The 23,593-nt window shown below is 39.0% G+C and overlaps 1 protein-coding gene across 1 annotated transcript in view; it reads left to right on the forward strand.

Moving 5' to 3' along the window:
* The window catches only part of FOXP2 (forkhead box P2), a 553,051-nt gene extending 551,895 nt beyond the window's left edge, over nt 1-1,156 (forward strand). Inside the window, exon 20 of the mRNA XM_080819149.1 lies at nt 1-1,156. This exon is cut by the window's left edge and continues 297 nt beyond it. The gene's annotated coding sequence lies outside the window, so the exon portion shown is untranslated.
* The last annotated feature ends 22,437 nt before the right edge of the window (nt 1,157-23,593 follow it).

Here is a 23,593-nt window from a genome sequence, read left to right on the forward strand (position 1 = left end):
TGGGATTCAGTACCAACAGGCAAATTGCTTGTTTTCTTCCCTTCCTCTCTCTCTTTCTCCCTCCCTCTCTCTCTCTCTCTCTCTTTTTTTTTTTAGAAAAAAAAAGACAAAAACTGATTTTTCTTGAAAAAAAAATAAACTTTCTTTCTATAATGGCTTTGCCCATTTAAAAAATGTGGCTCTTAAGGGTTCATGAAATGACTGAATATGAGGATACATGTCCTGTAGAAAGCAAACGCGCCTCATATACTGCCAAAAATAGTGTTAGTTTCATTAATGTGAATTTTCCAGCATTCAGTAGTTGTAATGTTAGAAACAATTGCTGGTCAAGTTCAACTTGTTGCTATTGTTTTTAATTTGCACAGGAGTAGTATCAGAAATTAGTGTCACTGCTTGTATCTAGCTGAATTTTAAACAACAGAACATTAGTTTTTTATGTTGGTGCCACCAACTGTAAATGACATAAGTTAGTTATTACAAAACACAGTAATTAGACTGTTGCGACCATCTAAAACCTTAGGCTTCCAGTCTGTGCTGTTAGTGTTAAGATGTAAAGTGCAATCCTAAGCTAACATTATCTGTGCAAGCACCATAGAAACATTTGCATATCTGCATAGATCTTACAACTGTACTCTTTACCTCCTTGTGATAAAGCTTTGTCTACCTGCAAACACAGTCAAAGGCTACAGCTGCAAACCAAAGCCAACTCTAACCATGGCCAAGAGCTCAAGGACAGAAGCAGCCACATGCTTTGGTCAGCCTTCTGTAACTTCAATTAGTACAAAGGAACCTTTTCCATGAACTACCTGCTGTTTTCTGATGACCTCTGGGATCTTTTCATTTAGCCCTAAACAAAGAATCGAATATGACAAAACCACAACTAAAAAGTTAATTCAGTCACAGAGTAATCTTCTGAGGCCAAAAGTCCATCTAAACGCAATGAAGATTTGCTTTCATAAAGACAGAGGTGAGGACAAAATCCGCAGTGGACGTTATGATGTGCTAGAAAGCAACAAATGTGGATCACTGACCAAAACGATTATGTACTTGATGCAAATGCAGATTGCATATTGTTATATATATAGTACATTGTGTTTTTGTTTTCCCCCATCCAGTCACTTACTTTCGGTGGTGAATACATGTTGTTAGAAGATGACGTGTATGGTCTGAATCTTTGTTGTGTACTATTTTTTATAGTCTTAAGTTATAATGAAAAAAACAAAAGTAGGAACCAAACATAAAAGGTCTAGTAAAGCCAAAAATTAATTTCATATTGATTTTAAAGTGATCTAGCTGAGTTTTTACACTGAAAGCAAAGATTATAGCAATTGTAGTCCATGGTATTTATTTTCAGTCAAACCAAAGTTACATATAATTCTGCCTCTGCTTATACGGGATATTAACACTAACAATATGCTCCCTTTCAAAGACTTGCACAGGCCAAATTGTTGGAACGCTGGTTTTCTTGACAACTCCAAACCCCAAAACTATGATAACGCGTTATGATGTAGTTGAAAATAGCATAGTCAGATGTTTGCTTAAAACCTAGAAACTTTACGTGTTGCTTTTCATGTGCTGTGCCAAGTCTTGATAATACTTTTTCCCCCAACCAAGGGACCTCATAACCTGATTATGGTTATTGCTTTACAAACAGTTTTGACAGAAGGTGGCTGCTAGAGCTTAACATACGTACCAGTTCCATGTGATGGAGCCGGTTCTTGCAAACTAAGCTCATCATTTATTCTTTGCTGAAGTCAGCAAATAGAGTTAGAGAGATACCCAGTCATCTATCACACCAAATAAAAGGACATAACGGCTTTCAAAAGGGTTTTCCCACATACCCAAAAGGCTTTCTGAAAGCTTCTACCTCTGCAAAAAAAAAAAGAAAAAAAAAAAGAAAAAAAAAAGAAAAAAAATTAGAACAATTATGGCAGATTGCATGAAACGTGAGAACGTCACAGTAACTGCTACTTTTCATTATGTTTGTCTTTGGGTCATGATCAACGGACGGGAAGTTTCCGATATGGTATCAGAAGAAAGATTGGTATTGTGAAGGATGGTTTTCAGTCATCTAGGATCCTACTGTAAGGATTATCTGAAGGGAAAATGGGTCTTTCAGGTGCATGTTCAAAAGGCTTTGATGGACTGAAAGTAACTGTGAGAGCTGTACTATCGGGAGGGTGGCCTAAGACTACGATGCTAAAGTATGCATACCTCAGTTACAAAACTTTTGAAAGGAAGTCTCAGCCACAGAATGCATATACCTGTAGAGTTTTGCATGGGTTTTATATGAATACAATTTTAAAAAATAGCTGCTTGCACATTATACCAGAAAAACCTCCAAAACTGCAATTGCTTTGAAAATAGATTTTAGGTTTTTTGGAGTTTTCTGAAATGCTTGGTCTGTATTTTGATAATTGTGCATATTATGTAAAAATGTTGGTGGACCCATAAATGACCAGACTTTTTCTAAGAAAAATGTTGCTTTAATGCATTTCATGAATTTTTACTCTTATATCATTGCTTGCTAGGAATAGCAAATCTGCTTTTCTGCATCTGCTTTGCGTAGCTATTGTAAGGCTTTGAACTAATGTATGTATTTATTGCTTGAACTTCTGTGCATACCTTATAAAGCATAATGTCTGACAATTTAAATGGCTCATGTATTCTTGCTTCTATCATAAGCTGATTATGGGGACTATGATCTTTTGTATACAGCAAATTTTAACTGTAGCACAAACATCTGTTTATGTATTGGTGGAATATACCTGTTTTATTTATCTTTTTTGAGGTAAACTAATTTTTGATACTTTTCATTACTGTGTACTATGTTCAGACTTTGAATTCTCTGACATTAGAAGTCATGGTTGAGAATTGTAACAGCTGTTATTCGTTCTGTATTCATGGCTTTCACTGCTGAATAAAATAAAGGACCAAACCTAGGATTTGAAAGAAAACTGTCTACCTCTAACACCAGGGAGTTATCAGATTTTATTTTACATAGTTTTAGTCTACAAAGACACAATTGCTTAAACCTAGTGGGCTTAAGGCTTATATTCTATGTGGTTGGATTCATGGCGCAGTTGTACTGTTTGAAAATCAATTAAAATTTCATGTGAATGTTACAAGTATTTGGTAGAATTACCACTACCTGGGTTTTCTTTAGATAACTCAGATACGGAAAAAATGTCATCAGCATTCTGTGTCTACAGCTGCTTAACTTCATAAGAATGCATTTCTTTATGATTAGGGAATCGAAGAATAGTCAGCTAGGAATAGAGCCTCAGAAGTACACTTAAAATAAACCATCCTGGACTTTAATGTCCCTGGGCAGATTCAGTCACAAAATCCATGACACTGTTTTGTAAAGTTCTCAAACTGGGCGTTCACATTTTGAAGAATCTGTGAGATTTCATCCTGCACATGCCAATATTAACACGCATTTGGACAATAGCTTTATTAATGCCATAAAGCTATTGAAAGGAACACGGCTTACCCTTGTGATTCCACTAGTTCAGGTTGCAATGAAAGGTGTTTTGTCCATGAACACTTGGCAGATCTTACTTAGCAAAAAAAGAAGGATGTACATTTTCCTATAGAATTAATGTATGAACAGTGTGTCACTGCTGTTGGATGTAAAAATGTATATGAAACCATTTCATTCACTTGATTACATTTCTGAAGTATAAATAAAAAATCTAATTCTTTTTGACCCATTTATAACCCCTAGGATTTTATTCTTTCGGAGAGACCATTCTTCCCTGCCAGAGCCAAGTCATAAATTTGTGTACACATGTCCCACAATTTGTTTAAAATCATTTCCTTAGGAATTGGGGATTCATAAACCAAACCATACTCGAATTTAGTCAATAAAAGCAGGGGCTGCTTGTCAAATACATTATGTTAAAAACTATCTTCACATTCAAAATTGGCTTCCTCACATAATCATCTCATGTTTTCATCCTAATAGCATTTGACATCATAAATTCTGAACATTTAAAAAAAAAAGGGAAAACATGATTACTTTACTCTTTTTAACTTTATGACTCTTCTTTACTATATCCTTTTTTGGGCTCTGAATATCAGTCACAGCCACGGAATCTGCTGTGGTTTAGGAGAATGCACGGGGTAGGTCAATTGCTTTCTGAGGGAACACTTCTTATGCCTCCTGCGATCGATCCCAGACCTTGACTAAGGGCCAAAACAGGCAGGTCAGAGCCTCTGCAGAAGAAAGTTTGCCTTTTTCTCTAACTTCAGTATACACTCCTAGATCTGTCATAATCCAAAATAAAAGGAAAATGAATATGTTGGGTATATTTTTATTTTATCCATAATTGAATGTTTTCTGTCATCTCAGTGGAAGAGTACACTGACTAAAGAGATTTCCACAGGACAAAAAATAACTTCAACAGAAATGTGAACATGAGATTAATTTCTTGAAACTTAGAATTCAGTTTTCACTCTCAATTAGTTGAAAGCAAACGAATAGCAACTTGCCCCCGCCCAGTATATTTTTTTAACTCCATTAAGTCTCTGTAACGAGATGTGACTCCTTATACTCTCCATGCTCTAATGCAGGGAGAACAATTTACAGATTAAAACCAACAATTTAAAAAAAAAAGTAAAACTAACACAGCAAATGTTTTGTATTTAAATCTAAATTCAAACTCATGTCACTCTATAGTTTAAAACAATGTAGCACCAGATACAGTGAGTTGCATCAATGGAGGAGTCAGCTGCTTTGTAAAACACTAAATTAGTCACTAAATTAGTTTGGATTTTTTTTTTAAAGATTTTATTTATTTATTTGACAGACAGATTACAAGTAGGCAGAGAGGCAGGCAGAGAGAGAGGGAGGGAAGCAGACTCCCCGCTGAGCAGAGAGCCCGATGCAGGGCTTGATCCCAGGACTCTGGGATCATGACCTGAGCTGAAGGCAGAGGCTTAACCCACTGAGCCACCCAGGCGCCCCGGATTTTTTTTTTTAAGTTAAAAACTACAGCAACAGTTGGCAACCTAAAGTCTAACTAAACAGAAGAGAAAAAAAGATGGTAAGTCACATTCTAACCATTTTCTCCAGGCAGGAGAAATGAAAGCTAAGTATCCAAGTCTTTACTCTTTCAAATCTTTTATAAAACGATATTCAGACAAATTCTCACATTTAAATGCCAATGACGGAAAAGAACCTAAACTACATCTCTTCATTAATTGGTTTTAAAATTGCACACAAAAATGTTTAAACACCAAAGTACGAGATTACTTGAGATAATAAAGTACGGCTTTACCCATAATTTGACATATTATTCCCTTGACTCTGTATTCAGTCACCAAAAACACAGTCTAAGAGGGGTGATGTGATAGCCAAGTAAATGGAAAGATCAGGAGTAGTGAGTTTATAATTTTCTGGGGAATTTGCATCTTGTGTTAATGGTGATGTATTAAGCCAATATACACACAAATGAACACGGACACATGCATACTTCAGAAATAAAACCATAACTTCAAGTCCTAAATGTATACTGTTGATTTCACACTCCTCTGTGAAGGTTTACTTGAGAGTCTTTGAAATAAATACCACTCAATCTCCTATAGTTGAAGCTGATGTGATCTTCTCAATTCATGTGTCTTTAGTTTCTAGTGCTTCTCCAGAAAATAAGAACATCTACATAAGAGAAATGATTGTCCCCTTCTTCATATTTGACAGTCAGTGAGGTTGAAGGGTTGACAGAGAACATTCCCATGCAGAGAGCAAGGTGTATAGAATGGAGAAGTGATAGGGAAAAGTTACTAAAGGAAATGTGCCTGCTCTGACCTGACGTGATACGTAATCGTTCAACCCTTCATGTCATGACTATAAAGCTGAAGAGGTCATCAATTTGACACTCAACTAGCTCTGTGATTCTCTCTCAATCCCTTGCAGATAGATCCTATGCATTTCAGGAGCAGTTTGCTATTGCCCTCAGGCGATTGTGCAGAGCTGCTCGCGTGTTCCCATAACCCCATACAGGGATGCTGATCTGAGGCAGAGCCCCCAAACCGCCACTCTCTTCCTACCTTGCAAGACATGCTAAATCCTTAGTATCCTGGGGCATGTGACACATGGGAGGGAACACCTGACTTGCCTTCCCTGCTTAATTCTCCTTTAAATATATTTAAAAGATGCTATATAAAGGCAGCATTTAAAATTACAAATCCTTTTAGATGAAATGTGCTGAAGAAAATTAACAAGAACTCTCAGGGCAAAGTTATAAAATTAAAAAATTATTTTCTCCTACTATAGCATTATTGTGATCACAGAGTCACATAGCCTTCATAGCCAAAAAATTAAGCTTTGAGGGGGAGAAAAAATTGAAACCTTTTTTCAAAAATTTGAGTAAGCACCAACCAGAAAGTCCGTGGAATTGAACTCTACACCAATGTGTAAGTGTTCTATTTGGTGCCCTTCATCAGAGAAAGAACAGCGAAGCAGCTAATATACAAGAAATCAAACCAACAGAACCTCAAGACACATTTCATCTGCAGACATTGGACCTAGATGTTAAAAGTCTTGTAATAATATCAAAAGCTTTCTACCAATGGATTGATTCATAGTTTTGGCCTCTTTGATAATAGGGATTAGTTCAAAGTTAATAAAAAGGAGTAAGATTGCAAAGAATTTTTAAAATACTTCTATAGGTCAAACTGTTTTCTTCATAGCCATGAAAATCTGTGTGAGTCTCGTGAAAGAATCCAGTGTTTTGGTTGTTTCCAGTCTCTGACATCTGGTTCTCACATATGTTCTCCTTATCTGCCACTGTTGAGTGTTGATTTAATATTTATTCTGATACACAATTGGTTATGTTTGTTATTTGATAATATTTATTTCACCTTTCATTTTCCATCATTTTATAAATAATCTTATAGTAGTGTCCACCACAAAAAGGACATATTTCATTAATTTTTCTCCACATAAATTTAAAGTTATTATTGGATAATGTGTGCTGCCATTTTTGTGAGGGAGCAAACCAGGCAGATAACCATTACTATCTCAATTTTCTAAGGGGGACATTCTGGCACTACAGTTGTTATTTCTAGCATTTAGAAAAAATTATTGGGTCATTTGAAGAGCACATATGATATACAGAACTTGAGAGAGAGACACATTGAGATCAGTCATCAAAAAAGAGGCTTCAAGCTCCTCGGCAGAAGTTAAATGACATATCCAGGTTTATTTTCAAGAGACCTAATCAAAATCAGGAGGAAAAATTTGTATATTGTGTGCCAGACAACCCAGGAATTATGGCTTGAACAAAAGAGAATCCATTTTTCTTTAACTTTGCTCTCTCATAAACAGTGATATTAAAGCTCATCAAAAAGCTAATAGGAAGCAACCTTATATTTAGTGATCACTATAACTGTTTTCAAAGGCGGATTTTGCGTCAATAAGCTTTACTTGCCCACAGGGTCACAAAAACCACCCATTTACCTTTTGACTTTAAGGAAAACACGGCCAGTATTGAAGAATTCAGAATTTGCTTGACTGAGATATACGGAGCCCCTTCTAGTGCAGGAGGCTTCCCATTGCCCTTTGACAAGAGAGGGCACTGGTGGGAGTTAACCAGCTGGGATGTGTTACTGTCTAAGGGAGTGGGAGTGAATGTAGGATCTGGGCCTTAAATGGAAGATTGGTTTCATGTAATTTTCCAACTCTGATTGATTCACACAGACTACCTGGAACACCTGGCAGAGAGTCAACTGACAAACAGGCAATACATTTATAAATCAGTTAGCAAAAGACCGGAATCTAAAGAAAAAGGGCTACAAATGAGAATTAGGTTGAAGAAAATGTAGTACCATCACCTCACCCTTCCTGTAGGTGACGGAGGTGGGGTGGTCCCTTGATTCTCTTCCCAATCTATTGTTATGGGCTATACCTACTATGCCCCATTGAGCTTTCTCTTTCTTTTTTCAAGATTCCGGTCAGGAAGCCAATATAAAACATGAACTCTTGAGGCACCTGGGTGGCTCAGTGGGTTAAAGCCTCTGCCTTTGGCTCGGGTCATGATCCCAGGGTCCTGGGATCTGAGCCCCGCATCGGGCTCTCTGCTCAACAGGGAGCCTGCTTCCCTTCCTCTCTCTCTGCCTGCCTCTCTGCCTACTTGTGATCTTTGTCTGTCAAATAAATAAATAAAATCTCAAAAAAAATGAACTCTTTCTCTTTGGAATTGCTGCCCTATTCAAAGCATATTTTAATGGAGACATAGGCTGAGTCTAGAGGCTCAGATCCAGTTAAGGGAACATACCGAGTTTGATGAAGACTTCAACCAAAACAGAGTTTGGGATGAAGATGAAGGATAGGTTAAAACATATTTAACGAGTAATATCTGTAGGTTTTGATGGGTAGAGTACATGTGGAAAATGAGAAAAAGGGAGTAGTTTAGGATGGTTCCTAGATGTCCAACTTAGGTGACCATGTGTGTAAAACGTAAACTGAGTAGCAGTCACTCAAAGAATATAATCAAAGGTAATTTTGTTAACTTTCTAAGCTGAATTTTGCAGGGTGATCTGATGCACCAGATTAGAACCTGGGTATGTCTCATGGCTTACCTTTTTGGTAGTAAGTATTCCTATCGTCCCTTGAGGTCACAAAATGCACCGAAAGGACATTACAGCACACTTTCATATTTTAGTCAAAACTCTGATCTTGACTTTGGATGACACCCTCTGCCTCCTCTAGCTCATACTTGCTTCATGCTGGAGCTGTGCTGTGGGATGAAGACCACGGTTAACTTCTGCTTGGTAGCCCTGCCCATCTCCTCATTCACAGCTGCACTGTCTGATCGGCAGGATCGAAATGACTGGGAGGAGGTAAGAGGCCAAGGGAAATTTCTGAAAGGGTTGAAGCAGGAAAGGCAAGAAGCTCCAGCTCTTACTTGCTTTAAAGGTTTATTCTGGCCCTAGCTTATGTACAAGTTGACTTTTTTTTTTTTTAAGATTTTATTTATTTATTTGACAGATGGAGATCACAAGTAGGCAGAGAGGCAGGCAGAGAGAGAGGAGGAAGCAGGCTCCCCGCTGAGCAGAGAGCCCGATGTGGGACTCGATCCCAGGACCCTGAGATCATGACCTAAGCCGAAAGCAGAGGCTTTAACCCATTGAGCCACCCAGGTTCCCTAAGTTGACTATTTTTTAAATGGGGGGGGGAATGCTTTTGGGTGGCATCCCTTCTGTCGTTCCTTTTCAAAAAACAACCACCAAAAAGCCTCTGTATTCGAAGTAGTTGTGTTCCACTTCTTCCATGAAGCCTGCATGCTCTACTTTTCCAGTTTCTTAGTGCCATAGTCGGGCAGGACTCTGACAATCCCACACTGGCTCTCTCACCAGTGTAGCCAAATATTGTCTCTTAAAAACATTATCATATCCATTTCCCTAAGAAACACAGGCTGGTAGGCCCATCCCATTTTCTCCAGGAAAGCAATTAGCCCTTCTCGACTTCCTAGCATTTCCAACCAGGAGTCAGTCTTCGGTCCAAGGTCAGCTTTACCTTTTCTCAAGCGTGAGTCAGGCACCAGAATTTTCCGTCTCCCAATTTCAGGGAACACATGTAAAAGGTCTTGGCCTTGTCTCCCAGAAGCCCCCTTATTAGGTTTGGGATGATAAGTCAGCAACCTCCCTATCCCTCCTGCAAAAAGACAATAGTCTCCACCCCCCTACCCTCACCCCCCCAAAAAAACCTCTTTACTAATCTCTTGATGAACACTTCAACCTGGACATCCTATTAGACAAGCACACTGGAGACTAACACAGAGATTCCTAGTGGAGGAGCTGATTATGGAGAGAAAGAGCCCTTTCAGGAATACAACTGAGAGTAATCAATGGTTAACCCACTTTACATATATGCAGCTGGTGGAGTCTCAGAGCCCTGTGTCACCAAGCATATCAGCTTTTCATATCAGTCAAGCTCTGCCTGCATTTCTTGAGTCTGTCTTTACCTCTGAAGTTCTCTGCGCTTGTGTACCCCAACCACCCCACCCACCCCCAACATACACACTTCTGGTGGTCTGGACATCAGCAGTAACCCCTGGTGGAGGTGTTTATCCTTGCTCATGGCTTTCCCATCGTGCCTCTGTCTGCTCATGGGGATGAAGTCCTGCCTCTGCTTTCTTTAAGAATGATCTTTTGGGTTTAGGATTCTCTTTTGGACTCGTGTCCATACTTGGATCATCAACCATTGGTGGCGTTATCTGTCAGCCCCTGGGACAGCCTGAGCCTGTAGCCCACGCTGTCCCTTAAATAATCCAAAATGTCCTTGCCTTCAAAAGGGAAGAATCTGATGTGAGATCAACCAGAAGAATTAGCTATAGTGTCTGGCAGTGGAAATAACTAAATCTGCATGAACACTCACTCTGTTGATTTCTGTGCTCTAAAAATCATGGGTTGTTCCCAGGAGAGTAAGGATACTGTAAAGGTTAAGAAGTTGGTGTTTATCTTCCTAAGCAGTAATTGACTATACTGGGAAGAATTTCAGAAAAAGTAAAACCTAAGTCCACTGGATATATTCATTTGCTAAGTGTGATAGTGAATGTTACATGTTATATTATTCCTTTCATTGATAAATCCAAACTTGAAAGTCAGGCATATATGCAAAGTGCCAGGATGGCCATGAAAAGTCATGTAAGGTGACATCATTTCATCAGTTCTCAAGGTAAACAACACATTATAATACTGAACACCAGAAGAACTCACACAATCATCTTCAATACTAAATTTCCATTGTCATGGAAAGCCACTTATAATCTTCATGACAGAATTTGAAAATATATTTTGAAAAATCTTACTGTCAGTACGTATTTCAACTCTTTTTTTTTTTTTTTAAGTTTCAGATGTAGAGCTCAATTGGTCTAGATCACTTTTACTAACATATAATGTATTATTAGCCCCAGGGGTACAGGTCTGTGAATCGCCAGGTTTACACACTTCATAGCACTCACCATAGCACAAACCTTCCCCAATGTCCATAACCCAACCACCCCGTATTTCAACTCTTTAACAAGGCCCAGCGTGGGGAAGGGGGGAGAAAGAAGAAAAAAAAAAAAAAAAAAAAAGAAGGAAAAAAAAAGTTGGCTCTGGCGCCTGCTCTCTAGAGCACAGCAGATAGCGTAAAAATGGCGCCCATCAGTTTCTGCCGGGGCGTGTGTCCTAGGCGGCCTCCGGATGCTCTCCACACCAGTCGCCTGCCCTTCGGACCAGTTCTCCCAAGACCAGCAAATGTGTCTCTCTTTGTCTGGGCGCCTCTCCACCAGCTGCTCCTGCGCTGGACCCTGGGCAGGTGAGTCCACAAAGAGGACATGGGCCCTTTAAGAGTCCTCTCGGTTTGCTAGTTGTCGGGGAGCCCTGACTGGTTTTTGAAACTAGATGTTTTGGGGGTTCCTCTCTCAGATGTAGGTCTTCAGAGATTCTCTGAATGTCCAGGCACTCGCCTAGGCAAATTCTCGTATGTCATCATATTTGACGCTCATAACCATTCCGTGACATGAGAAATTCCCCAGATCGGAAAGGGCTACAGTGAAATAGCTAATGTTGCAGGATTAGCAGAAGAGCTGGAATTCAAATGTAGAGTTTTTATTTTTCCCCACAACTGCTTACATGTGAAGCATGAGTTTGATTTTGCACGTGGAGACATTTTAGTGAAAGAATGATAAGTTCTCACTGAAGTTGAAATTCTGAAGCGCTATTGTGTGCAATGTCTGTGGGAAGTGATTGCGAGAACAAGTATTTTCAGAGACCTGGATTCCATATTTCTGTGAAAGATATGGCTGTTTTTAATTTTTTTTTTAATTTCTTTGTGGCCTGCTGAATTTCCCGAATGATTTGAGGCAACAGCATGACTGCTGTTTCTTGGCACCCAATGAATTAATGCAAACAATTTTGAAATTAATTAGTGACATGAAGTGTTAGATGAGCTACAAAAATCTTGTTGGATGCTGTGGGAGGACTGGTTATTGAAAAGCAAAATAGAGCCTGTGGTTTATAGTTATTGTTCTTTTGGAAATGAAGGGTCTCATCTCTTGAACTTTCAGGTGACTCAGACATTTAGCTGGTATCTCTCAAAGGCCAACTCTGAGAGGTGTTTCTTGAGGTCAGAGACCACGCAGCCTTACTCCTCCGTACTCAGAACCAACCCTGTTGCTAGTAACAGAGAGGTACTCGGTACAATAAATCTCATGTAAATAATGGGGTTTAATGCAAACATGTATTTTTTTTCATCAGAGTTGTTTTATTAGCAAAACTACTTTTACTCTCTGCTGTTTCTTTTTCTCTTTGTTATCTATTTTGTGTGGTATTTGGGGTATAATAAACTTTGGATCCATTGGCTAGCTTAATTGAAAAATGTTTTGAAAAGAAAAGTTAGAAAGCAAAACAAAACATATTGAAAACCATTTTCATACAATTTCTTCCCTCTGTTAGTTCAGTTGTAAGAAATGGAGAACAAAAGCATTACCAACCAAGGCTTTTAGCGGAAACATAATTGCTTACACATCCAAATACATCAGCCAAGTTTGCAACACGCGATTAGGCAGCCAATTGTGTTGAAAATGTGCTTGCTCATTCAGAGGAGACCACGCCCCAGGGCTCACCCACTGGCTCCTCTTCAGTCCTTAAGTTCAGTTAGCACCAGCCCCTTCCCGTTAGCCACTTGTTGAAAATATAATGGGGCCACCAGGTGGTAAGAATCGTCAGGGTACAAATGAAAGAGACAATGTCTTTAACAAACCCCACCTGAGTATCTCTCCAGTCTTCTCTAATAACTTTAGTAGTGTCTTTTTATCAAAGGATGCTGATCATTAATGGTTATGTGCCATGTGCTGTGAACAATGTATTATATTTAAAAATGTATGATATCATAGAGCTGGGTCAAATCCTAAATTTTTTAGTTTACCTATCACATGAATAGTCATACAAATTAAAAGCAGGGTCACATTGGATATTTAGACATCTCCCCACATGAAGTTAATGCAGTTTTCAGTTCTCAGGTGAATGTGTTAGTGATTTGGAAACCCAGGTTTCTGTGTCCTGGAATTCTTTTCTCCCTGTAACACTGCCTCTTTTGAATGACCTTGAATGTGGCACAACCACTATCTTTTCCTTAATCTCATCCTGAATTTGAAAGTAAAACAGGACCGGCTTCCCTACCTTATTATCTCCCACCCCTATCTGCCCCCTGGGCCCCCAGGCGTGCAGAGAGGAAGATTTCGCCAACAGTTGGGTTTCAGGTATTCAGAAACCACAAGTTGACAGGTGACTGTCCCATTCTTTGGGACATTCTTTGGTCGAATAGCCTTTAGCTATATGGCTGATCGCTTAACAACTCATCCCTTAGGATCAACCTAGCACTGTTGGGATCAACTACGTGTTGGAAATTAGTTCTCCTGGGATAATAAGTGCTAAATGTTGTTCTCATTCCCAGCAGGCTACCACATAAAATGCAGGAGATGAAACCGGGATGCTAGCTAGCCAACCAAGCAGAAAGAGTAGCATGCCTTCCATTTAGGTAACAAATTCCATTTTCTTTTCCCCAAGTGTTTGTTGATTTCCTGGCGGTCGTCACCCCAGACAGAGCTTAATGCAAAAACCGCACATATACATGCCAAGCAACTCTCGGGGTCTGTCTTAGTTTCTTATTGCTGCTGTAATAAATCGCCACCAACTAAGTGGCATAAAACAACACAAATTTATTATCTAATATTTGCTCATTACGAGTCCCAGCGAAGTCAAGTCCAGGTGTTGACGGGGCTGCGTTCTCTTTTAGAGGCACGAGGGGAGAACCTGTTTCCTTGCCTCTACCGTGGGTCTGGGCTTGCCACCTTCCCATTCTGTCTTCAGAGCCAGCAACTCCCTGCGTCGTGCAAACTCCTTCGGTCTTCCTCTTCTACTTCTAAGGACCCCTGTGATTTTGCTGGGACCATGAGGATAATCCAGAAAAATCTATTTATTTTAGGTTGAGCTGATTATCAACCTTAATTCCATCTACATTGTAATTCCTCTTTGCCATGTAATCTAACCTATTCACAGGTTCCAGAAATTAGAATGTAGACATCTTTGGGGGCCCATTATTCTGCCTACCCCAGATTCATTTTTGTTTTGTCTGATAAGCCTTTTTTTTTTTTTTTTTCCTAACTAAACTTTCCAAAAGCTACCTGCACACAGTAAACAGGAAAACACATCTTCCTGCCAAGTCCATTCTTTGCTCTTGGCCCTTACCGCTATCTTTAAATTACTTTGCTAGTGGCCCGCAGATTTTAAGATTCCACAATCTCTGGTTCCATATTGTCTGCATTCTAACCTCCCTCAGCCCCTTCCCTCTCTACTTGCCTTTGTGTGGGCAGTGAAGCTCTGCTCTCAGTAACGAGCCCCTCTGCCACAGAGCAGACCTTTTGAAGAGTACCTACTTTTCATCATGCCAAAGTATGAGCTCACACACGTTCACACTTGCCTTTGTTCCCTCCAGGCTTCCATACCTCATGAGTTGCCTCTTTGCTTTCAGGGGAATCAAGGTAGCAGACCTCAACAGCATTCTGTTTCAGGGGTTGAGGGGAGGCAGCAGAGAGGGGATTTAGGTTATATCCAATGACCACCTCTTTCCTGGGTTTGCCCTCACAGCAGCTGGAGGGCTTGGAGGTGCTAAGCCCTCTGATTTAGAACTACACAGGTCTGAAGGCTGAGCATTTTCTATGAAGGGCCTTCATCTTTGGAATTCCCTCTCCAAAGCTATTGACCTATATGGCCTGAAGTAAATTCTATCTCACTAGTAAAGTGGATTTCACAGTTAATATGGCCAAGCTGATTTGGATTATTTATTTTCAATGTTAGCCACAGCTGTAGAACTCTCAGATGTGTGCAGGAATTGAACACATCTTTAGAAATCTCAGGAACAAATAGCACTGCCTGAGACAGGAGAGGGTTTGGCTGTAATCTTCCTTTTGTATTGCCTGTGACTTGCTCTAATACTGAATTGCAGCCTATGCTCCGGAGTTATTTCTTCCATGTTGTTTTTTTGTCAGGCTAACCTACCTGACCCGTTCCTGTGTTTGCTTACTTAGGGCATCTCTCTCAATATCTTGGTAGCAAATGACTGATAAAAATAAATGTAAATAGAACACAGGGCATCCCTGCATACTGAGTCAGCTGCGCTCGCCTGTGTGGGGGACTGGAGTAAGGTGAACGTGAAGGAAGTTATTAGCTCTCCAGCAGGGGCGAAGAGAAAAGCCAGTTCTGTCAAAAGTGAATGTTGAAACAAAAGAAAATAACCCCGTCCCAAATGCTCTGGGCTGAATCAGCCTTCCTGGGGTCTTATTCTGGTTCAGAGATAGCTCTGTCCTTGAAGTACTCTCTGTTGAGTGGCACTAGTCCACGGTATCAAGTAGTGTTTAAAATACCTAGATTAAAAGCCTTCTGCATTTAATGTCTCAGCTCCAACAGGTATATAAACCAAAATGAACTTGCAAATTTCATTGAAGCTTTATCCTCCAGCCCAGGCTAGTCCCTAATGTCACAATTTCCACATTCCTGACAAAGAATCTTTTACTCTAACCAAGTTCCCGTTCACAGTTGGCAGCTGGCCCATCCAGCGGGGGAAGGTGACTTTAGTGGTGTCCTCGCTCTTACAGGGGTGCAGGTTAACATCCTCCTTGGGCAATGAGGGGACTAATATTCTGTTCTTTGTTCAAAGCTCTGAAGGATCAATGTATGAGATGTGATACTCAAATTGATGCTATTCCTGTCCTGAAAGCATTAACTCCAGTTCCCTTCCCAGTGGAGGAGGTGAGAGGATGTGACTCTTGGTTCAGCACTGCCCAAGTAAATAGTTTTTGCCAAATTTCAGTGTGAAGTGCATTCATCTTCTAATTAAAACAGATAACAGACCTTCTTAGAGGTTCATGCTAATGCAAAATAGGCCATGGGTTTCAAATGCATTCAGACCAAGCAGTGCAGCTGTTTTTATAGATCAAATGACTGTTCAACTAAATGTGGCCAGTGTGTCCCTTAGCCTGGCCACCATCTCACAGGGAGCGCACTTCTAGTCGGGCTGCTCTCGGAAATGCCGCAGAAGATGTTGCATTTCTAGCAGAATTTTGGTACCTAAGGGATAGCATTTTTACAGACCCCCATGATCTCTGTCTATAGGGTGGTATTGGTAAAATTGCTTTTTTAGGTTTCTGACATAGGAAATAAGAGCATTCGTTTGGTTGTACAGCTATGCTGCTCTCTCCTGAGGCTTTCTGTTAGAAAAAGCAAGCCTAAGAGTACAGTGATAGGCGATGTGGTCAGAGATCGTTGGAAACAAGCAGGTCCAGGTTGGATCTGCCAAACTGAATGAATCTGCTCAAGGGTCAGCAGTGAGCCAAAGGTCCCCCTCTTGATGAACAGTTATTTCTTCAGAAGGAAAGAGAATGATCACGGTCAGAGTCATTCTCAAAGCTAACCTAGCCTCAGCATCGGACCAGATGAGGTCTGCAACTCACCCACTTGTAAAAGCATTTTAGCGTATCCTAAGTTCTCATGGACCGAATAGCCACTGTTTGTTTTGTGTTCCCCCCACCACCAACTTTACTGAAATATAATTGGCAAATGAAATGGAGATATTTAAAGCTTATGTGATGGTTTAATATATGTATGCATTTGAAAGGATTCCCCCCATTGAGTTAACACATATGTTGATTGTTTTGTAGAAGCTCGTAACCCACTAGTCCTGATGCAGTCTTCCCATGATACTCTCACTCTCTCCTATGGCTCTGCTCCTTCTGGCCACTGCCAGGTGCTCACCCTGTTCTTCAAATGGCCCATTTATACTTGTGGCTAATCAGCCTTCATGGGGTTGAATTGACATGCTGCAATGAATATGCCGAACATCTCTAACGGTTTGAGACTACTTCTTTTCATGTTTAATCAGAAAACATGGCCCTCTCATGGTGGGCGACAGTTTTTCTTTAGAGTATGTTCACCTTATGTGTCAGACTTATGGAGGCAGTCTGCATAACAGTTGGCTTTGTCCTTGCAACTAAAAACTGCCCCCAGCACTCATCAGGATATCTTATTTTAAACTTTCATTGCTCTTGTTTTATTCACCTCCCTAGTCATTGTGTTTCATGTAGAAAGACTTATTTCAGTGTCGAAGTGATGATCTAGAACCATGATGAATCCAGAACCAGAAACCATGATGGTTTGAAGCATGTTCCATTCACCCACAGTCTGCTTCTGCTTTGTCACATTCTCCCGTTCGTTCATTTGATGCTCTCCACTAAAACAAATTGTGGTCTTTATTTTAAACCTATTTTATGTTGCTGGAGCCCCTTTCATTTCAATCATAGGACTACTCAGAGTTTTCCTCTCCTATTTCTTTTAACTTCCTTTGCTTTAACAAGATTCCAGCAACTGGGTGGTATTCCTACTGTGGTCTCATTAGTAGTTGGTTCAGAACTGGAATAATTTTCCCTGATTTTTATTCTCTGAGTGTATTTTTGCTTTCTGGAATATTTTATTGCATTCTCTTATTGTAATTAGACATTAGGCTAAAGGTTAGACATTTTCTCCTCCATAATTTTTGGACCCTTGTGCCTTTGTCAAATTATCATTGAGAATGCAGTCACAGGAAAAGAGATTTTGGCCTTCACTTCCCCCACCTTGAAATTCTATTTATAAGTCACTTGTCTTTCCATGCGGTTCTGCTGACCAAGTCATACTTGATTTAATTGCCCATCTTACATTGAAATTAGCTGCAACTCCCCCACATTCTCCGCTCACCTTTTAACCCCTCAAGGCTCTATTCTCGTAGTGTGATTATGCAGTTGTTCAAATGAAATGAATCGGAAATGAATCAGGTCATTCAGGTTGTATCTACACAAATAAACACTGGGGTGGGGATTAAACCGTAGGAGAAGGTTTTGAGCCATAGATTTTCGTTTGAAAATGGACAGTATCAGGGCAACTGGGTGGCTCAGTTGGTTCAGTTTCGGGCTTTGGCTTGGTTCATGATCTCAGGGTCCTGGAATCAAGCCCCACATCGAGCCCCACATGGGGCTCCTTGCTCAGCAGGTAGTCTGTGTCTCCCACTCACTCTGCCTCTCTCCTGGCTTGTATTTTCTCTCTCTCAAAGAAATAAAATCTTTAAAAAAAAAAAAAAAAAAAAGGAAAAAGAAAATGGACAACATCTCTTTCTTCAGAGATCCTGATGGAGGAAGCAAAAATGGTGTGATTCCTGATTATTTTTCAATGTATCAGATTTGGCTATGTCTGCTCTATTTTGGTATCCTGATCTTTCTGTAGTTCCTTGAAATGATTTTCTGTGTAATAGGTTAAAATCTTCAGGTTGAAGCCTACTCCTAAATTTGGCTTGCATAGAATTTACCTACAAATCATCCCCATTACCATAAATATGCTCTTCTTGGCAGAAGACTGACTTCTAAAAAAATTTTACTTGCATAAGGCATAATTACTACTGATATTCAGCAGCCAATCCTTGGAGTAGAAATTTTGCCTCAACATACAGGAACATTTTGGTGAACATAACTTTGATGTTAATAGTGCCTTCCAATTAGGAACAAAGTGTCATGGAGAGGAGTCTTTCAAGCTCTTTGGGTGTGCATAGCTGTTGGCACCCCAGGTTAAGGGTCTATGAAGCAAGTTATGATCATGTCCTGTTGGATTCTCTGGAGTCCAGGAATCTGTCTTGAGGAGACCAAGCCACACAATTACATCTCTACCATCCCCCAAGCATCTTGAGTAATAGTAATGTAGTCCAGAAGATAATAAATTCATAAATTCACTAAAATTCAGTGTTGATGTGAAGGAGTGGGTTAAAGAAGGAAGCCAACCAAAAATAAGTATCTGGAAAGGGTCATAATATTGGGTAAGTCTGAATGGAAAGAATCATAAACAAAGTCAGAGGAAGCAAAAGCAATTTTTCATAGCAGAGTTTTCCAAAGTGGCAGATAAGGAAAACAGGACAGGGAGAAAGGGCAGAAACCAATAGAACAGACTAAAGAATGTCTCCAATGTCCACTGTTGACCACCCTCATCTCTAAATGTAGTAATCTACCAACCATTTTTACTGTACAACTGAAAAAAACACATTTTCTCAGCCTAGCTCACAGATACATCATTATTTATTTTTCTGAATTACATATTTGTATGCTATAGTACTATATCATCCGCATCATAAAACATAAAATAGAAATTCTTAAGAAGGATGAGAAAAAATTCCAAATAGAAATTCTAATACAGGACTCTTTTGATTAACATTAGAATACATGTCTGAAAAATTTGATGTTCAATGTGAAAATATTAATCCTGGGCATAGTGTCCTTATTTAACTGAGAATAATTACAATGTGTCAACTCAAAACTCTCAACCAATTTCCTAAAATGTAACTAAAACATAGCAAACTAACTACATATAAGTAATAAATTCTTTATGTAAAATGCTGAAACTGTCATTTCTGGATATCTGAAAAATGTAGTTACTAACAAATAGCTCCTTCGAGTTCAGTAGCATGTACTCTGAGCTTCAGAGTAGATACACATCCCTTTTGTTGAACTTGAGAGCTTTCAAAAAACATCTACATGTGATTCTAAGATTTTACCAGTTATATTTACATGTATCTCAAGATACTTCCCATCATTTGGTTTAAAAGGTATTGAGTTAGGTGTATAAATATATTTTTTCCTGTAAAATATTGGCCAAAAATGTTGAATCGATAGAGACGAATGCTCTATGAAGATTGGGTATGGAAACCAAGAAATATTTTATTGGGAAAATATTAATCAGTGAGACTTTCTGCAGAAATGTGCCTATATTTTCTTCCATTACCCCAACAAACAAGTTATGTACTCTGAGATGAAGTTGTCCCTTTTGGAGGTTACTCCTTTATAAAGACATGGGATGGTCTACCAGGGAGGCGAGTGTTGGAGTTGCTATCCTGGATCAGGGCCTTCCTCAAATTCGTAATGGCTAGTTGAGAAGAGATCCACACACCCTAAGGTAAAAAGTCTGCCAGTCCCTACGTCTTGTCCTCACAGCCAGAACTGGCAGTCATTTCTCTTTTTCAAGGAAGAATGTGAATCAGATACAGAAATCATATGACAGTTACCTAGACTGGCCATCCACTCCTTCATTCAGGTGCATGAAGGCAAAACCATGTGTTGGCAGTCACTTGAGGACAATTAGCTGCATAAAAGAGAAAGAGATGAACAAGCAGGAAACAAGAGATGCTGGAAAATGGATAATTTAGGGACAAAAATAAAAAAATTGCAGTCCTATAGTGATTGAGAAAATATAGCATCCATTTAACAAGAACAGGCTGCTAAGAAAAAGGATGAATCATACACTAAAAAGAGTTGATGAAAATTTAAAGCAGAAATTATAAAAACAAATCAGCGCAAAGGTGAAAAGAAAATGTTGAGCAAATCCCACAGAACAGAGGACATGAGAAAGGGAGACAGAGATATAAAATATTAAAAAAGAAATCAAGGGCATATAGAAAGCAAAAAGTAATAGATAAAATATTTGATGTTTGGGGTGCCTGGGTGGCTCAGTGAGTTAAAGCCTCTGCCTTCGGCTCAGGTCATGATCCCCCTGGGATCAAGCCCTGCATCAGGCGCTCTGCTGGGGGGGGAGGGGGCGGGAGGGGGGAGTTTGTCAAATAAATAAAATCTTTAAAAAAAATATTTGATGCTTGTGTGTAATTGTATGTTAAAATAACATAATACAAAATTACCCAACAGGTAGGAGAATAGTTTTGCACTGTTTTTGTTTGTTTAAACAGGGAAGGGAAGATTTTCCTTTGCTTTGAATTGTAAATCTTCTGGGACAGAAGCCTAAGGATCTCTATATTCATATTAAAATGTTGAAGGAGAAATCAGGAAAGAGAACAGTCAGCTTTCTACTTTTTCCATTGTTTCTGTGCCTGCTGTTCATTCTCCGGTTATTGAGGAATATTCTGACTAATTTCTAGAGAAAGTCTTTCCCTTCTGTGGTAGGAGGAAGAAAGAGAACTGTTGGGGACAAAACCTGGCAACCTGTGCAGGAATTTCATTTGCTATTAAGAAATAAGGTTTTATTGACACAGGTCAAAGCTGAAGGCATTTCATGGTAGATGTATTTAATCAGAAATGTCCTCACTAATGTTCCAGCTGCCCATTTAACTCTATATGCATGATCACCTTACTATCTCAGTCTCAAACCAATAGTATTCAGGAAGGACGATTTAGCTATCTGTATGGGGGGGAAAAACCAACTCTCTGTCATTTGACAAGACACTGTAGAGTCTGAAGGGAATGTTCTACAAAGTACCATGCGTCATGGAGTGAACAGCTCTAGAAGACGGGTGGGTTGGAAAAAATTTAGTGAAGTCAAGCTGGAGAGAGCTGGAGGAGTCTGCTGTCCTTAAGTGGAGTTCCAGGAAGCCTATGCTAGTCCTGGGTCTTATCCTGCAAGAATGAATGTTACTGGGGAGGCCAGATCTGTTCAGGGACAGGCCTGGAAGTCTAAGTGGGCTTGAGACCACCCAAAGTTGTTTATGGTCATTGTAAATCATGGGGAACTATAATTTAATATAGCCAAGACAGCTCTCCCTACCAAATAGGGCTACAACTGACTGAGACTCAAGATTAGACAGAAAAAGCCAGTGTTCACCTACAGTTCAATATCACGGCATTTGTTAAATATAAGATTTCAGAAGCCACACCACCTGAGAGGTCTCAGTTCACAGTCTTTCAGAGGTAAAACTATACAACATGTAGTAAGACTTACTTCATCCCGTTTGCCTTTTGAATACATCTAAATAAACAATTATTAAGAAAGCATTCAATTTTATTGCTTATTGATCATTGTATTGTTTCTATTTATAATCTAGTCTTGAGTGCATCTATACAGATTATAATAATAAGTAGTGTCCCACTTCTCCACATAAACAGTGTCCTAAATTATGCTGCCTCTATTTGTTGGTATATTATGATTTGCCTTATAATAATGACTTTTTACCACCCAGAACATACCTGACTGGTTAATATGATGAAAATGTTTAACACCTGAAATGAACAGTATAGCATTTGGAAATAGCTTTTGGTTTTAAAGCAACAGGTCTTACTAAAACATTATTCTAACTTCATAGTCCAGTTGTTCTATAATTAATAAATATGATGCTATACAGAATATAGAAGGAATATAGAATAGAAAGAATAATAGAATAGAAGGAGGAAGACTTCTTGAGTATGTGAAGATGAAAAACATGCAAGAATAGCATGAGATAGAATGAATTGAGAAAAAAATTGTTATTCCAAACACTATTTAATTAAAAGAAATTTATATCAGATTAGCTTTGCCATTACTTTCAGTAATTTTCAAAAACACAACAAAACTACATTATTGCTTGGTGCTTTCTATTATCTTATCTTCATATGTGTTAATTTGTTAATTACACTGTACATAAATCAGTGGAAAATAGCTTAATTCATCTAAGCATGGTAGAATTTATAAGCCTATGAAGAATCACTCCCTAGATTTACTTAATTTCTCTGTGACCCAAAAAGTAATGTTACCAATAAATTAATACAGAGAATATATTCTTTGACTATACAGTGCTCAAATAGAAAGAACTTTTCAGAAAATAGACTGAGTGCAGTTATAGCAAGCATCATGTATATATGAGAATATATATCTAAAGTAGCTATTTTTCTCATATATGAATTAAGATATGATAATATCATATCCATACTTGATTATTAGTGATCACATGCATATTCTTGTCACAATAATATTAGATCATCTAAAAACAATAAATTTATATTGCATCTGCATGAGAAAATTATTTTGGGTGCTGGTTTTTACCTCAGGAGAATTTATTCAGAAGTCTGAGGGTATATAGGAACTTGGATAGTGTACTCCCAATATTCATGTCCATCCAGAACCTCAGAATGTGACCTTCTTTGGAAATAGGATCTTTGTAGATATAATGAGATAAGTTAGGACAAGGTAATACTGATTTAAGGTGGACCCTAAAACCAATGACTTGTGTCCTTATTATTGAATAACAAATGAAGATTGGATGTCAGATCTTTTCTACTATAATTGTAAGCTTTCCAAGGACAGATTCAAAGTCTTATTGATCTTTCAGTTTTGTTTTGCTTTGAGTTTTTGTTGTTGTCTTTTTTTGTTTGTTGGTTTTCAGCCACATAGCAGTCATTTCCTCTTCTTCTATTAATACATCTCTATTTCCTTTTGAGGAATTACCACTATGAAATAGGTGGAGCCTTGAAGAAGGACATCGATAAACTTTCCTTATCTCCCCTATTCAAGGAGTGGGCATGAAATCCAAGTGAAGATAGTTGGATTCCCTATTCCAAAACTGAATCTTCAGTGGAATGTGTAAGTAACAGAAGTGAGTTAGAAATAATTTTCCAAGTGCTGGTGCCTTGAGTTTTTACTCTCCGAACACTCAAAAATTTTCTAATTCCTTCTCTTTGCAGGCCTAGTTCTTTAGCTGACATTCCATCATTCTGTAAGCTATCCCAGAGCCTTCAAATAAATTAAGATTTCTGTTGCTTGGACCCAAAGAATT

Source organism: Martes martes (genome assembly GCF_963455335.1).
Source record: "Martes martes genome assembly, chromosome: 11".
Lineage (NCBI taxonomy): Eukaryota > Metazoa > Chordata > Mammalia > Carnivora > Mustelidae > Martes > Martes martes.